This window comes from Impatiens glandulifera, chromosome 3 (genome assembly GCF_907164915.1).
Source record: "Impatiens glandulifera chromosome 3, dImpGla2.1, whole genome shotgun sequence".
Lineage (NCBI taxonomy): Eukaryota > Viridiplantae > Streptophyta > Magnoliopsida > Ericales > Balsaminaceae > Impatiens > Impatiens glandulifera.
In genome coordinates this window covers 53,818,258-53,824,226 of record NC_061864.1, presented here as the reverse complement: position 1 = coordinate 53,824,226, position 5,969 = coordinate 53,818,258, and positions in this window count along the sequence as shown.

Sequence of the window (5,969 nt, the reverse complement as noted above, 5' to 3'; positions counted from 1 at the left end):
CCCCATATATGGTCACTTATTATTTATCTTTTATTGGAATAAACATTACAATTATAAAAGTGGATTAAAACGTTGGAATATATATATATATATGGTATGTAAAATATTAACAACATTATTTGTATTATCTCTATATTAATGTTGCTTTAAAAGTTGTAATGATTACTTGTTATAAAAAGTTGCACCATTTTAATTAATAAAACATTATTCCCTCTTTAGTGACTTGTTTAACAACAACCTATTTGATGCGTTTAATTTTTTTTATCAACAATCAATTAGTGTAAAAAATGTTACAATATTTCCACTATTTAGAATTTATGTTATAATTTAAGTTACATGTTCTCAAAAAATGTATTAGTTATATTTAATTTGCAAAAATAAGTTACTAATGGACCTTTTTTTGTAGTGATAACTCATTTTTTTGTAGTGATAACTCATCTTCCTCTCGAGTGAGACGAGAAACCAAAATGGTAGACTTAACCAGAATACATTTAAAAACATTAATTTAGACTAACTTTAATTTTTTAGAGTCACCGCCTAATTTACTACTCGAGAAATTAGGAAACAAAAATATTTTACATGTTCAAACGCATTTTAGAGATTTTGTTCTTAGTTTGGTGCTTGATTACATGTGAGAAAAGGCTCTCGCATTATGTCTTACGTGTCTTTCACGTTACAGTCTCTACTTTAAATTTTTTGTCATTTAAAAGAATATTATTTTACACCTTATTTATTCATCCAATCATAGGGCATGCGTCTAAAGGTAATACAAACATAAACATGTGTCTAGTTTTGTATCATTTTATTCCTAGAGCATGCGTCTATGTCATAGATCCTAAATTTAAAAATAAAAATGTTAGTACCTAAAGAAAAATGACGAAGGAATGGTACACAATTTTATTAAGAGTTCGAGGACGAACATCAATGAGCTTCCGTTCGAATGGGGATTATTTTGGTCTCCAGGAATTGAGCCTAAGAATTCTCTCCTTTCTCTTAGCTCTCTTTTATTTTCTCCTCTAGACTCCAAAAGGTTCTTCTTTTTCGGTGTCTCTCCCTCATTATTGCCTCTGCTCCATCTAGACTTCAAGAATTAGCAAAGTTATGAGCAGTTATAGAGAGGGATTGGAGAATAAGAATAAGAGATATTGAGAGAAAACCCCGTAAGGGATTTGTGATTTTATTATCTATTTATATAGCCACAAATCCAATCTAGGTACAAAAAACTCTCAATTGTGCTAAAGAGGTATCTGAACTAATTTAAATACAAAATGTGTCATAAACTTTATAACTGACACTAACTAACCAATATATTGTTGTAACTTCTATTAACAAATAATACAATTAGTTAACTCAAGTTAACTAATATTAAACATAATAATGACTATTTCTTCTACACTCCCCCCTCAAGATGAAAATCTTGTAGTTGAAGTTTCTGTCTAAGATTTAAGAATTGATTTGTTTCAAATGTCTTGGTGAAAATATCTGCAACCTGCATACTAGAAGGCACATGTATTAGTGATATAAAACCTGACTTGTATTTATTCCTAACCACATGGCAATCAATATCGATATGTTTCGTTCGTTCATGAAACACCGGATTTTCTGTAATGTGTATGGCAGCTTTGTTATCACAATGAAGTACAACCGGCAAATCAACCTGAATCTTAAGATCATTAAGAAGATATGTTAACCATTGCAATTCACAAACTGTTGCAGCTAAGCTACGGTATTCAGCTTCAGCTGAAGAACGCTGAAGAACGCGAAACGGTTTGCTGTTTCTTTGTTTTCCAAGCTACAAGTGAATTACCAACAAATATACAATACCCTGTTAATAATTTTCTAGAATTTAAACAAGATCCCCAATCACTATCAAAATATGCACACAATTTAACACAATTATTTGATGAATAAAATACCCCTAAAGATGGAGTTCCTTTCAAAAATACTTGACTACTTGTATAGCTGCCTCAAAATAAGATTTAAAAGGTTTGTTTAAAAATTGACTTAGTTGTTGAACACAATAAGCAATGTCGGGTCGGGTGAAATTTAAATATAATAACCTGCCAACAAGTCTTCTGTATTGGTTAACATCACATAATTCATTATTAATAGGATCATTAGCAAGCTTTAACCCTTTTATCATAGGAGTTGTTGCAGGTTAGAAGTAATCAAACCTAGATCAGAAATAAGATCCAAAATATACTTCTTTTGGTTCACATATATACATACCTGTCTCATTATGTATGATTTCTAATCCTAAGAAAAACTTAGCATTACCAAGATCTTTAATGGAATATTTAGAATCAACAATACTCTTAACATATTCAATATCTTGTAAAGAATTACCTGACAACAAGATGTCATCAACATATAATAGTAAACAGGTAATTTGTTCTTGTTAGATAAAACTGGACCGGTTCACAGAACTTAACATAAATAAATCTTTCATGCAGGAACAAGGAACCGGATCGGTCAAACAAAAGAACCGACTAAGAAGATTAACCGGTCAAGCTACTAAACCGACCAGGAACATACCGCACAAAGAAAGGATCGGTCAAAGCTAAAAACCGGAAACATCAAACAGCCGATCAGCCACAAGGCAGAAGAATAACCGGAAGCCATCCGGTTAAAGTCAAATGACCGACCAGCACAAGAAGCTACTTCAGGAACAAGAAACCGGACCGGTCAAACAAATGAACCGACTAAGAAGAATAGCCGGTCAAGCTACTAAACCGACCAGGAACATACCGCACAAAGAAAGGATCGGCCAAAGCTAAAAACCGGAAACATCAAACAGCCGATCAGCCACAAGGTAAAGGAATAACCGGAAGAAGTCCGGTTATATCACCCATACCGGAAGCGATCAGGTTAAGTCAAGTGACCGACCAGTACAAGAAGACAATTCGGGTATCTATTGAGAATGATACCAAAGGAACAGACTGAACATTTCCATATTCATACAAGTCTGAGGAAAGACTGTAGGCTGCAGAAGACAGTACTACCAGATCTTTCCACTTCGGAATAAGACAGAAAGGAAATCTTCCAAGTACAGACAACTGTCCAACAGACAGTGCCTACATCAAGTAAAAGACAAACCTAGCAGGTTTGTCTTACACACCGGAAGAACAGACTGCAAAGTCTGCAGAGTTGACCGCCAGGTCTGTAAAGATGACCGCCAGGTCTGAATCACTGAACCTCTGCTCAGCCAATCAGATTCAAGGAAGTGAAATATGACCGTTGGCATATTTCACCTATAAAAGGAGCAGCTGAAGAGGAGTAAATGCGGACACAAGATAAGATAAATTAAGTGTATTTATCTCTCTACAAGATTGAGAGCTTAAGTGTGATTACAATTTCGGTGTAAATTGTACGGGTGTTATCGAGCAGGAAATAAGTCTCGATCGGTTTGTACTTGTATTCCTTAGTGAATATCCTTCTCGCGGTTTCGAGAGGAAGGGGTGACGTAGGAGCTTTGTCTCCGAACATCCATAAAATCTGTCATGTTATTTACTGTTTGCCGGCTTCATTACTTGACCGATCCATACCACTATAACCGACCTAACCCTATCCAAGCCGAATCACCAGGTTACCGAAACCGACCCACCATTCTCTTTAACCTTCATCATCCGAAACCGGCTTTGCCTATTACACAGGTGTGCTGCTTCAACCTGATAGCAAACCCCTTCCGCACTTGAACTTAGTTCAAGGGTTTGTGACAGGCTGTGTAGTATTGAAACCCCGGTGTTAATCTCTAACAGGATTAATCACCACCCTTCGAGTGTGAACCGCTAACCGGTCCAACCCCCGGTCCTTCAGCGGCGATCTAGATCCTAACAGTTCTCCTATTCTTTTAATGAATAGACAATGATCATTTTCAGATTGTAAAAATCCAATATTTGAAAGACTTTTAGAAATTTCAGAATGTCATTGTCTTAAATATTGTTTCAGTCCATATAAACTTTTATTAAGTTTACATACTTGATTTGGAAATTCACACTTTAAACCTTCTGGAATAGACATGCAAAAAACCATTATTTACATCCATATGATGCAAATGCTATTTATTTGCAGCTGTCAAAACAAGTAATAATCTAACAGTGACATTCTTTGCCAATGGTGCAAAATTTTGATGAAAATCAACACCATCAATCTGATTATATCCCTTTGCCACTAAACGAGCTTTGTATTTATTTATACTACCATCAGCATGAAATTTTGTTTTATAAATCCATCTACAACCTATCTTTTTCTTACCTTTGGGTAATTGTGTAAAAGTCCAAGTATTATTTTTAATCAAAGCATCAAGTTCTAACTCCATTGCTTCAATCCAATCTGGATTTAAAGCAGCTTGTTTATAGGAAATTGGATCATTTGATTCAATATTTCCTAAAAAATATGTATAAGCTAGATCATTACATATTGTAATGAAAGGAAATGTTATAGGTAATAAATTTTTAACATTTTTTTTAATACTTCAGCATGATTAGTATAATCCTGCATCCAGGATGGTGCATGTGAAGTCTTAGAACTTCTTCTTAATGAATTCTCTGGTTTATCAGATGGCAAAGATTTTTCAACTTGAATTTCATCAAAAATTTCAAGTGGAATATTTTCAGTTTGAATGTCAGCAGAAGGTTCAATAATATCATTTTTTTGATGCTCTTCTATGCTTACATCTTCAATTTCATCATAGAAAAAAGATGGATAATTAATAAATTTCTTTTTAGTAGAATCTGATGAATTATTATCTTTCATGAATGGAAATATTTCCTCATGGAAGATCACATCTCTAGAAACAGATATAATTTCAGTTTCTAATTCATATACATTATATCCTTTTTTATTCATGGGATATCCAATAAAGACACAGTTCTTTCCTCTATGTGTGAATTTTGATTTTTGAGGCAAAACATTTGTAACATAGCATAAGCATCCAAAAATTCTAAGAAAATTATAATCTGGATTAGATTTATTAAGCATATAAATTGGAGATTTCCAATCATGTCTTTTCATTGGTGTACGATTAATCAAGTATGTCGCTGTGAGCAATGAATATGGCCAAATTTTGGAAGGCATATTAGAATCAATCATGATAGATCTAGCTACTTGAACTAAATGTTTATGCTTTCTTTCTACAACTCCATTTTATTGTGGAGTGTATGCACATGTTGTTTGATGAATTATACCAAGATATTTGAACAAATTAGAACACCTATTATTTATAAATTATGTTCCATTATCAGTTCTAATAATTTTAACTGTAGTTTCATATTGATTTTTAACAAGTGTAAAAAATTGTTGTATTTTCTCAAAGACAAGTGTTTTGTCAAGCATTAAATAAATCCAAGTACACCTAGAATAGTCATCAATAATTGTGAGCATAAATGAACAATCTAAAATTGATTCTTCTCTATAAGGCCCCCACAAATCAACATGAATTAATTCAAAAAAATTATTTGTTTTAGTAGTGCTATGTGTGAAAGGCAATCTGTGTGATTTAGACAATGGACATGTGAAACAATGTTTATTGTTAACAACATATTTTGGAAAAACAGTTTTAATCGCTCCATCTGAAGGATGTCCTAATCTTTTATGAAGAATATGAGAATCAACATCAACATTATTATTAAATTGTTCATTCAAACTACCATCAGAAATATTGTTTTGAGAGTTAAAGGAAATTTCATCAGATATGTCATTGGTAAATTTATCATCCGGGACGAAATAAAGATTCTCTATCCTCTTTCCAATTTCAACAACCGATGAAAGCTTATGGTCCTGCAAAACACATATTGAATTTGAAAAAATACAATCTGTTTTGTTCTCATCAACAAGTTTGGCAGTAGAAATAAGGTTATACTTAAAATATGGTACAAATAAGACTTCATTAAGTATTATTCTATTGGAAATTCTAACTGACCCTATTTCATCTATTGATTTGCAAGATCCATCTGCCAAGTACATTAGTC